Raw genomic sequence first — 12,786 nt, forward strand, 5'->3', positions numbered from 1 at the left:
GACAAGACAACCACCCCATACCTCCTTTTTTATGGAATGCATGGAATGTTCTTAGCTGTGGGGGTGGATTTGTCTCCATCCTCCAGATGAAGCCTGTAGCTCAGGGCTGAGAGATTCTGAGCAACCTCCTCATGAAACTGCATTTATTTCATCCTAGACTGTCTTTGTTTTCCAGAGTGGGCATTGCTGAAGAGGAGCTTGGCCTCCACGTTTATGTCTGTGCTCGTTATCAAAGTCAGGGATAGTTTTGCACCGACCCTTCTTAGGGCTACTAAGGGCAGATACATCTTGGAGAAAGCTGCTCAGAGCAGCCCTAAAGAGAAAGGCAGGGATCTAAAAAGTAATCAGCGTGGGCAAGGAGAGGTCCTCGACTTGGTTTAGCAGAGCAGATATACATTAGATCTTGCTTCTCCCCTGACATGCATCCCCCTTTCTTCAAAAATGCTTCTCCTTCCTTGTTTCTAGCAGGCAGGAAAGCTTGTTTTCTCCCGCAAATTTTCAGCATCTTTGACAGCAGAAATTAAATTCCTTCAAGTCCCCTGAGACTGCTGCTCTTAAAACCCCATTCTGCACTCCTCAGTCACAGAGGATTTAGAGGGAGAGAGAACCACTGTGATGTAAAAAGAAAATAATGCAGAAAAAATTGGGGTGAGAGGGCTGGAACTATAGCTGAATGACCCTTGGGTTTAATTGCATCATATTCAGCTTGTATTATCCAAATGTTTTACTGAGGCTTTTTCCTGCTTTCCCAGCTCACCTTGTCCTTCAGTGTGGGACCCTGTGACCCTGTCTGAGGGCAGCTGGCTCCTCCTGAGGGCTCTGAGTCTGCCCCCAGCTCTCTCTGTCCTTGTAGCCTCTGGACAGAGCAGGTGCTGGGCTCAGGTTTCCCTTGTTCCTGTGGCATGCCTGGCAGCAGGGCTGGGGCTGCACAAGGAGCTGGGAGGGGACACAGACTGGACAGTGGATCCCAGCTGGGCACAGGGATCCATCCCATCATACTCAGCACACAAAGCTGGGGAAAGAAGATGGAAGGGGGGACATTCAGAATCATGGTGCTTGCCTTGCAAAGTTGCCATTGCACATGGTGGAGCCCTGCTTTCCTAAAGATGGCTGAACAGCAGCCCTTGGGAAGTGGTGAATGGATTCCTTGTTTTGGCATGCATGGCTCTTGCTTTAGTGGTTAAACTGCCTTGATCTCAACCCATGAGTTTTCTCACTTTTACTCTTCCAGCTCTCTCCCCCATCCTGACGTGGGGGCAGTGAGTGAGCAGCTGTGTGGTGCTTCCTTGAGGTGAAACCATGACAGCTGTGAAGAGAGAGACTCTGACCCCCAGGCAGGAGCTGAGATGACATGATGCTGAGTGACTCAAAACACAAGGCTGCTCGGATGAATTTTTAATATGTTGGCAAATATGAGTGTTCAAACTGACTAAGGCCAGAAGGAAATTTTGACACTTGCCTCCTTTGCATTTTTTGTCTCGTTCAAACAACTGAAATCCTGACTGAATTCAAGACTGAGCTGCTGATCACATTCCAGAGTGAGATTTTTGTCATCAACTGCCTTTTCTGGGTATTATACCAAGTCTGATCCATGTTCACATGCACATGCTGAGCAAATGGAGTAAATCTGGGAGTGATAATGTTGTTGGGTAAAAGGAATCTTTGTGTAAAAAAGTTATTGGCATCTTGGTAAATTTGTCTTGAAATGAAGAATACTTTCCCAATGAGACAAACAGCTTTTTCAAAATTATTATTATTTTTTTCTGGTATTTTTGTCATATCTATTTTACCACTATTTCCTACTGAACCAAGAATGTTCAGCCTGAACTGTGGGATTTGCACACCACTGATGTCTGTAATGCCACTTTCACAAGATGAAAGCTTGCAAAATGAGAAACAGAAAAATTACTTGCAGTGAAAAAAGTATTTAAAATATTACCTTAGTGGTTTGCTTTGGGGTTTTTTGCCTGCTTTGGGGCCAACTCTCCTTCTTCAAAATTCCAGGTCTTTGGATGAGCATTTTCCCCATTTTTATTGCATGTAAACAGGAGAGAAGGAAAGGCTGCAGCTCGGATGGTAATTGCTCTCCTGGGCTGTGGTTTTGATTCATATTCTCTCTGATGCAGTATAAGAAGCAGTTTGAATTGCAGAACAGAGAGAAGGATTCCCAAGGAAGTGTCAGCTCTGGTTTTCCATCAGATGAGAGACTGAATGGGGCACTTGAGGGAGCTATTCACCTTCCCATGGAAGTGGTGAGGAGAAGGAATACCCACCAGCTTCATGAAAAAGGAACAAAATGAAAATTACAAGTTTTAAAAGAAGTAGCAGTCATTAGCTTTAGGGAAAGCCAGTGCTGTTATAACCCTACAAACAGAAGGGCTTGAAATACATAAAGCAAAACATTGCTATGGGCAGATCTCCTCTGGAAGGAACATGCTGACACTAGAGCTAATACTAGAGTGATGCTAAAGGATGAGAGCCAATTGAAGTTATTGAGTAAAAACATATTAATTTCAGATATTGAAAGTCTGTTTTCAAGATGTGAGGGCTGTTTGCTCAGAGCAGCTGTGGGCTTGTAGCTCTGTACCTGCAAGATGCCACGCTGGGATGAGCAAGAGACTAAAAGCTAATGCCAGCAGCAGGAGGCCAGTGCCTGGTTCTGTTGATAACCAGCAGGCAAATTTGAGCTTGATCAAGGGGAGCAGCAGCCCCATTTTGGGGTTTTCCAAAAGGGCCCTGTTCTCAATCTGTGCTCAAGAGGAGCCTGTCTCTATTGATGATACGAGAGACTGTCAGCATTAGACTTAGTGCTTCTCTTTGATTTCAGCAATCACCAGTGCCTGGCAGCTTATTTGGGTAGCTAAGTATCCTTAACAGGGAGGCCCTCTGCTTTTTTTTTTGGTTTTACTGTGAACTCCATCCATTTACTGGAGACATCTCTGGTACTTACTGGGAGTAGGGAACACCAAATACCTGGAGCAGGGATAAACTCTGCAGATCATCTGGCCAGGTGAGGTTTAATGCAGTGCCCTTGGATGTCTGGGAGAGACCCCAGGAGCTTTGCAGGAACACCCTCAAAATGTCAATCCCTCTGCTGGTGGAAAATGAAATTCCCTAAAAGTGAAGCCATGTTATAGTTAGAGAAAATAAAGTAGCTAGTTAATAGACCTAACCTAGAAAAATCTGTTATATGGGTTTATAAAAATACATTTTAAACAGGATAAAACTAAATTTTGCTGATTTATTCCAAAATTGTTTCTTTTTCTTCTTGCTCTGTACTTGGCCGTGCTTGCTTGTGTAGCTCACACTTCACATTCCAAGACAGATGAAATAGGCTAGTATTCAAACCCTTCTTTAAGGTCTTTGTGGGATCCCCTGTGGATTTTAATCTTCCCCAGGTCCCTCTTTCAGGGATCTCTGAGTCCTGAAGTATCTCTGAGCATGGGGAAGGTCATGCCTTGTCCATTTGGGAACAGCTCACACTGCTGTGGCAGACTTCTGAAGCTCTCTATGAGATCACAAACAGATCATTAATCCACTGAGAGCTGAAAGGTTCTTCTGTCCCTGGAAAGTGGAAATAGCAAAATGAAATGTTTTTAAGCTCTTAATCTGATATTTCCTATTACTGTACAAGCTGTAAGTCATATGTGATACGAGGAATTAATGTGAGAGGTTTTTCACTGTTTCCTGGCTGAGAGCAGGCATGTTGACTATCCCCTTGCTCATGGAAGTAGCAACCAGGCCATGTCTGTCTCAGAGGGATATGTGACATGGCAGAGAGGAACAGGGAGAAAACTGGGGTGGCTTTTCTCCCTCCCAGTAAAACTGCAGTTCTGGGAGGACCAGAAAGAGAGACCCACCAACTGGCCAAAGATGGGGACCAAGCATTTTTGATGTGATGCTGGAAGGATGAGGGCTGGGAATCAAAACCTAGCCAGACAGATGTGTGTGAGAATGCTGGAATTGTGCTCCACTAGCCTGGAAAACCATGGCAAAAGGGTCGGTTCTTCAAAAAGCCAAATGTACTGTTTTCTAGACAAACGTAATTTCTTGGCTGTCAGTGACAACTCCTTTTTAAGAGGATCCTGTTTTGTAACTGTGAATGTAAAAAGCTGCTTGGCAGCCAGCCAGCAGCACAGCTACTTAATTTACCAATGAAAATTTTGAAGAAATGGGGGTAGTTTGCTAGAAAGCAGGTCTACAATACAGCAGGCTGTGTTTCTCCTTGCAACAGAAAATCCGAGAAAGATTTGAGGGATATTGTAAATATATTTTGTGTACTCAGATTTACCAAACCATGTAAAATTTAGTGGCTAGAATTGAATACACAGAGTAACTCTGCATTTACCCTTCTCTTCTGAATGCCAGCTCCTGGACCACCTTGGGCCTCCTTGGATTTAAGGCAGGCTCTTGCCCTTTGTGTAAGGGCAGACTGCTCTAGCCTGACACAGCTGGAGCCCTACCAAACTAACATATTGGTAAAAAGTAATTTTCTGAACGCTCCTTCCTGGGATGCATCTCAGTGCCTAGAGAACAATGGAAAGATCTTCCTCACTGCAGACCCTCAGTGCCTGGGTGCACATACTCAAAGACACCAGTGTGAGCTACAGGAGGACGATTTCAGCCCTGTGAGTGAATCCCCTGGGGAATAAAACCTGTCAGATCACAGCATTGCCAAGAGCTCAATGCTGCATCAGCAGGACCAAGCCACTGGGAATAGACCATTTTATTAATGATAGTCCCTGCTGCTAGAGCCTGCTTCCTTTTGGAGATTCTCCTGATAAAAAAGGCCCTCCTTGCTGCCTGCTGATGCCTCTCATCTCTATGGGGTTCATGACGGATTGGCCACTGAACCGGGATCAGAAATGTAAATTTTCCTTGGAACATTAATCATCATGTGACTCCAAAAGCAGGCATCTCAGTGGCAACCTCCTTATGCACAGGCTCACGAAGCACTCCACATCCTCCTAGTCTACCTTAGCTTGCTGCAGCTGGTGTAAGAAATAAATTCTGTGGTGTGCATCCTCCTGCCTTCCCAACATTAGGCTTGCATTTTATTTAATTACCGGTGAATTAATTAATTTTGGAAGACCCAGGTACCAAAGTTTGTGCTCCACTTCCCTGCACAGTTACCCATGCCTTACATCCCCAGCAGCTCCAGCTGTCCTCTTTTCACTCTCACCAATACTCAGTGTTTTCTCTAAAACTTCTGTAAAGCCCTTTGGCATTTCCAGCTGGAGATTCTGCAGCAGAAGGAAAATTAAAATTTAGGGCAGCATTAAGTTAATTAAACTTACCATCAAATTAATAACACAAGAAATACTGTGCAGACTACATTATTCATGGTCATGTTTTATTCAGTAAAATCTCAATTTTTAATGCTTTTAGTATTAGTGGAGGATTTCTACTCTGCTCTGCTAGAGTTACATGGCACACAGGGTTTCTCAGGTTCTGTATATAAAGTCACTGTAATTTTCACTCAAGTGATAAAAGATCCCCAATCAGTAAAAGAAATGAGAAGTCCCATGTCCCTGGTTTCTTGGAAGGAAATAGTCAAACATGGAGTATTAAATTCCTATATATTTAAAGAATTAATTTTAATTCACTTCCTTTCCCCTTGTTTTCTTGCACCCCAACTATTCTCCCCTCCATCAGCTTTGCTGTCCATCAACAAAGTTCCAGTTGACCTCATTAAGGCTTCTCTAAAGGTTTTGGTGCTGAAGCCTCATTGCTCCACTGTGGCACATCCCAGCATCATCTGTACAGCTCTGCTCCTGACCACACTGCAGGAGGGCCTTATTTATGGATAATGCAGTGAATCACCACATGAGCTATGAGGTTAGGACTGAGAGACTCTGTGCTCCTTCAGTTTTTTTTTTCATTTAAGTCCAGCCAAGCAAGAGCTAAATAACATGGTTCAAAGAACTCTTCCATTCCAAGGGGACTGTGGATCACAGTCTGAAAGAACTACTGCAAAATGAAATTATGGGCAAAATAACCTAATGCATGCTTTGAAAAGAGGCAGTGGGAATGTAACTTCCCTTGGAGAAAGGAAGGAAATTAATGAAAGCTGAAGCCATGGCACAGAGACAGCATTATCAAGAAAGAAGACACAAGGAAGGAATCATCAGGAAATGTGCAGCTATCGCTGTGACAAAGCACAAGGGAGAAAGGCAGCTCATATAAGGATATTAGAAGTTCTCTTGCTTAATTGCTGTGTTTATTAGAGGTTATTCTTGATACAAACTGTATTGTTGATACAAAGATTAAGATTTATTCTTCCCTCTTCTACATGCTTTGGACACCTGCCCCATTTTTGTTTGGCAAGGTCTTAGCATTTACAATATTATTTTCCTTATTATTTTGATTGCTGGAAATAATGCTTAAAATACACACTTTTTTCAAAAAAAGTGCAGCAATAACCCACTTACCCAGAAGAGCTCAGGGTATTCTTCTAGACCAGTTTCTTTATTTCCTTTTAAAGCAGTCTTTTAAATTTCTCAGCCACTTCATGAATTTTTATATTCTATTCTGGTGCCTCTCTAACATGAAGGTTGGTAGACCTTGCCAGCGTGCTTCAAGCCAGAAGACATTAGAGAAACTTTAGCATCAAAAATAAAACTCTCTTCCTGTGGCTGTCTGAAGAAGGGTGTGAAAAGGACTTTCATGGTGTGAGATTCAAGTGCTGCAGTGCCCAGAACAGAACTGATGTCTCCGGGACGGGAATTCACAAGGCTGAGTGGCACCCAACCAGTGGGGGAGGGAGAGCTGGGTGCCTCAAAGTGGGATTAGCATCCTTCAGCAGTCTGAGTGGGGAAATGAGAAAGAACTGAAGCTATTCCTGAATTAACTCTCTACCTGCTACTGTGGTATTTATACCTGCTCTTTGATTGCATAAACTTTCTCTTCTGCTCTTCAGAAGAGAGGGTGTGAGAAAAGATTATATTAGTAAAGTTTCTTTGAGCTCTTGGTCAGGAAATAAGAGACATGTTTTCTACATCCTCTCCAATCTGCAAAGGCTTGAACCTATATTGTCCCTTTCTCATTTTTGCTAAAACTTTCAGACAGCAATAAATGCAAAAAGCATCCACTCACAGCTATTCATTTAGCCCATGGAAAAGCTGGCTCCAAGGGCGGCACTTTGATACTGTTGCAACTATAAAGAGATTTCAAGAGATGGAAACCTGTGACTGCCACAGACAGAAGCTGCCTTCAGGGGATCGATCTACTATGTTATCAGCCAAGAGCAGACCTTCTCCAACATCTATATCCATCAGGATATTTGACCCAAAACCTGGTGTCTCTCAGTTCTAAGGAGGTAAAACAGGATGACTGAGCCACAGAATATGACACAGGATGCCCTGCTGGAACGAGGGTTTGGCTCAGGAGCTGTTGCAGGCTTGAGCAGGAGGTGTTGTTTTGCCTGACTGTAAGCTGGACACTTCCACAGAAGGAAGATGCTGCTGACAGCTGCTTGGAAGCATTGATTCTGCCTGGTGGGGTCAGGAAGAAGGAGGAGCTGGGAGGTTCTTCCACATTTGCTCAAGCCTTCCATGTACAGCACACCTCCTGTCCTCCTAAGGTACTGAGCTGCCTCTAAGCAAAGAACACCAGGAACATTCTGTGGCAGGAATATTGAACTGAAAAGCAGCAACCTGGCTGTGGGCAATACAGGGAATGAGTGCTACATCATGCAGTCATACCCTGGTCTGCTTTTCGCAGGCAGAAAATTTTCCATTGGAAGGTGAATGTAGTTAATGGCTCCCTCCTGCAGTGAGGATGGCTTACCACATCCTCTGCCTGACCTTCCAAGTTGGCATGAAGATCAAGGTTTGCATGACCATTCCTTCAGAACACAGACATAGGACACAATTGCAATTGAAAAGGATGATAAACCCAAGTTTAGTTTACAGCACACTGCATGGGCTCACTGACCCATTAATCAGTGACATTTTTGGTTTACTGGCCATGTAGCATGACTCGTTTTACAGCATGCAGCTTTGGATACCAACCATGCCAAAAAACACAATCAGTGTGGAGTAGTTATAAAAATCACATGGCTAGGAAGTGAGTCTTCTTTTTTTTTTGACAAAGACCCATGGTGCAGGTGGCTCCTCAAAGGAACTGAGCATTTCCAGCTTCTTTGCGTTCATTCCTTGGTGGCAGGGTGAGGAACATCAGCACCTTCTTCAACCAGCCTGGAGATCAATTTTTGCAACTGCAACTGCTTTGCTTTCTTCACTGTTGTCTGAGTAGCGTCCTTGGAGAGAAAATTCCAAATGGAGCCAGCTCATAGCCATGCATTATATACAGTTCCCTGCTTTCACATTAAGGCTTTAAAGCAGCTGTGGAAATCCATGGCTGACAGTTCAAAGTAACTCTCCTGTGTCTCTCTTGTTGCAAACACTGGAAGAGAGGAGTTGCGATGTGCTTGAGTGGGCTGTTGGGCTGAATAATTAGATGCTTTTGGATGCAAAGTTCATACAATGGCATTTGAGGCTGCTATTCAGTAGTTAATTCTGTGAATAATAGAGCATCACTGAAAGCATTCCAAAGTCTACATAATAACTTTGGATTTGGGCTTGGAGAGAGACTTGCAGCAATAATACATGTCAGTACTCTTCTGGGGAGGCTGGCAGTGGAGGAGTGCCAACTGATCAGCTTTGGTTTTGTTTTTGCACTGTTTATCCTGTTTGTTTGGGTTGTTGGGCTGAAGTTCAAGAATCAATCAGCAGGCTATAATGGACATATTTTCATTATGGCACAAGGAGCCTCAAGTGTCCTTCATTCATGTATTATTCACATGAATGGATGAACAAAGAAGCCATCTACTACAGCACACAAATCCCAGGATATCTGCACTTAAAACTTAAAAATACACTGAGGTCCAGGCAAAGCCTCCACTCTTCTGCAGTTGCAAAGGCAAGAGTAAAATTTCGGGTTATTGCAGGAGTGTGATCACTTGCCATGTTTCTTTTAACTCAAGCACTGTTAGATGCGGGATACAGAGGTGCCAAATATTTGTTTGCTGAGAGGCCTTTGAAATGTCTTCAGGATGGACATTAGGATGGTTCCATCTCTCAAAAGGGAACATTATCTCATGGTGAGAACTGAGCAGCAGCCACTGAAAGACAGAAGATGTTTATATTTGTCTGCCACAGAATAAAACCCCACAGATGGTATGCTAAAACCACCTGTGTGTGTAACAGTGGTAGAGACCAATGCTCTGTGAAGGACCCAAGTAGAATTATTCGAAGTTATTCCCATATTCCCCAAATATTAGGAGAAGTGTTTCCCCATTCTCATTTTATCTGTGCATTAAGAGTTTAATTCTACCAGGGAACTCTATGCTTGCATTCACTGAAAATCATCAGGGAATGATTTATACATACTTTCTAAGATTTCTCATGTAAAACCTTGAAGACAAAATCTCTGCAATGCTGTCTGAAAAGCCCATAAAGTTGGGATTATAAACTGCATTTTGTGGGAATTGTTGCCTGGTGTGCATTTGGCAAAACAGGGAGCATGCAGCAACAGTCCCAGGGCTTCCTTGGAGAGCTGAATCCTGGCCCTGCCTCTGCCATAGATGCAACAATTTGCTCTGAAACACTGCTGAAGATAAGAGAAGGAAATGAACTTCTTTTACAGAGTGTCTTCAGCAAAAGTTGAAAAAAAAAGGACATTATTGCAGTTATAATGATTTGTCCCTAAATAGGGATGGAATGGAAGAGTCCACAAGGCCCTCTGCCCTGCCCTTACAGGCTGCTGTCACTTTAAAATGATGCTCTACAGTAAATGCTCACATAATTTGACTAGTTTAAAATTTACAAGTTTTCTTTCTACTTTTAGTGCTTTTTTCAAACGTTACTAGAGTATCCAGAATTGTGAATACTACTACTAATAACAAAGGAACACTTTAAGGATATGTTTCAGTTTGTTCTAGGGCAGAAACAAGCTGGCTCTAAGCAATCATGGTCCATGGGTAAGCAGAGGGATGAGAGTTTGAGTCATCCTTGACATCACCAGCAGATCAGGACATGTCACTACCAGTGCCTGACCTATTGGGCACACACTGGAATCCCAGGTGCCATTTTGAAATCAACATCTTTTCAGGAAGATGCTGGAAAAAGATATCAGAAGAGTCTCTTTGTGGGGTGTCCACTTCATAAGAAACAGGAGAACTCTGATTGCTGCCAGACCAGTTCAAGGAAGATTGGACTGTCCAGGCAACCCACACTTGAATTGGACTTTTCTAACAGAAGTCTAATAACAACCCAGAAGAAGAACAGTAATCAAGGCAGCTAAGAAAATACAAGACCTAAACCTTTTCCCAACTTTCTCTCCATTCCCTGTGGTGACAAAGCATATAGGTTGATGCATTCATCACTGCTTCCAAGTGTGCATCCAAATGAGTTTGATGGTCTAAACTAGTATTCCTCAAGTGTTTTGCAAGTGTAACATGCTTTCCACAGCAGCTGTGTTCCTGAGATAACCCTTTAGTTTACACCTTTAACTTTTCATTGTTGGCAGCTCCTCCATTCCTCGAGTGAGGTGGGATTGGGAAGAAAATTAGGAAAAAATAATATTTTTATGATATCTCAGTTTTGCTTAAAATTTTTCTAATCCTCTGTGCTGCCCTTTTAACATATTTTTGTGAAGGCTTACAGAATTGCAAATCAGTTCCTCTCTTTGCAGACACATGGCACCTGCATTGCTTGGTGGGGCCCAGCCTTGTCTGTTTTCATTCCTCCTGAAACCTGCTCATGTTTCCTCCTGCATTCCCTGGCACAGCAAAGCATAAAGCATCTGTCTCTTACAGGCACCAACACAAAGGTGGATTTACTAAAATAAGAAAAGTAATTAAAATTTTGATTTTTTAAAAAATCTATTCTAGCTCCAATAGAAATATTTCCAAGAAAAGAATTCAAAGCTTTTCTCAGGCCACCTGTGGCATATGTGAGCAACACCAGCTAGTTTGTTACCCTGATTTGGGACCAGCCAGAGTTCATTTTCTTCTGAGGACCTGCTGCAGTGCTGTGATTCTGATTCAGTATGAGAATCATGTCAATAACACATTGATGTTTTGGCTGTTGCTAAGTAGTGCTTATCCCAAGTCCAGGATTTTTCAGTGTCTCATGCTCTGCCAGTGATGAACTGCAAAAGAAACTGGGAGGGAACATGGCCAGGGCAGGCGATAGATAGAAGGGGTGCACTGATAGAAGGGGTGGGAATTCCACACCACAGAACATCATGTCCAGTATACAAACTGGGAGAGCTTCCTGAAAGGCTTTGATCACTGTTTGGGGCCAGGCTCAGTCTGGGGCTTTGGTCAGTGGGTGGTCAACAATTGTATTGAGCATTTCTTCTTTTGCTTCTGTTACTCTCTCTCTTTCTCCTCATCACTACAATTATTATTATTATAATTATCATATTTTGTTTCAGTTATTAAATTGTTCTCATCACAATCCACAGGGTTTACCTTTTCTTTCAGATTCTCCTCTCTGCCAGAGGGAAGGGTATGGAGGGAATGATGAGAGGCTGCTTGGTACTTAATTGCCACGTGGGATTAAATCACAACAATTATTTTCAGTTATTTCCTTTTGAAAGCTTTCTCAACAACAGTATTCACAGAGGTGTTCATCTTTTTCCAGATTGCCTGGAACCAAATCAGAAGCTCCTTTGTTGTTTAAGAATCATTACTTTAATTTCCACCTCACTTAAAACATGTTTGGTCTCCAGTGGATCAAACTTTAACAAGTACAACAGAGCTTGAAGTAGAAAAGCAGCATGAAAGTAAAGCCATGCCAATTTTGTGGAATCTTTTTTTTTTTTTTTTTTTTTTTTTGTTCAGGAAGATGTTTTGTGCTCAAATAAAAGCAGCTTTATTATTTTCTCTCTCATAAGCTAGTTGTAGCTGAACTGCAGCTCCCTCTTCAGCGAGGTCAGCACTGCAGATCACTGAGGTGCCAAATTAAGACAAAGCACCTGCCTTCACTGGGAAAGCTAGAGGTGGGTGTTAGAGCTTAACACTAACCAGTGTTAGAGTTTGAAGCACTAGGGCAGTCTTGCAGTCTGGGGCAGTCTTTCTTCTTTCCCTCCCTTGACCCTTTTGCCAGTCAGGGGACTCATGCTGCAAGCTGACCTAACCCTTGGAAATGTGTTCCGAGTCATGGAAGCTCCAGGTCCTTTCCCATAGCTTGGCTTAATTACCCTCATCCATTTCCCTACAGCTCTTCATTTGCATTGGCAGACACTGTGCCCAGCAATTCTTGATGTTCTGAGCTGATTTGAGGTGAATTTCCTTGATTTTGTATCCATGAGAGTTGAGCAGAGGTATCACTTGGAGCTAGGCACAGGATTGTGAATGATGCAGGCTGGAAGGGACTTGTGGAGTTCTTTAGTGCAACCTACTTCTCAAAGCATGGTCAGCACTTTCATGTTAGACACAATCTAGTTTTTTCTTGATTTTCCTCCCTCACTGATTATTTTTCAAAAGGAATTTTTGGTTCAGGTCAAGCCTGGCCATCTCCCCTGCATAAGTGTGGACAAGCACATGGGCCAGCAGCAGTTGCCATTCAGCAGCTATTTCCATTGTGTGAGCTAGGCTTTCTGTCTGTGACCCCCTGGAGGGGCTGACTTTTAAGGCAAAATATTTGCATCAGAGTTGTAAGAAATATCTGAACTTGACCACAAAGAACTGAGCCACGATAATTGCATGCTCTTGAGAGTCTTGCACTTCTCCACAGTAAAGCTCCTGTCCTCTGAGTCACTAGAGGAAAAATTCTG

This window comes from Serinus canaria, chromosome 1 (genome assembly GCF_022539315.1).
Source record: "Serinus canaria isolate serCan28SL12 chromosome 1, serCan2020, whole genome shotgun sequence".
In the NCBI taxonomy this organism is placed as follows: domain Eukaryota; kingdom Metazoa; phylum Chordata; class Aves; order Passeriformes; family Fringillidae; genus Serinus; species Serinus canaria.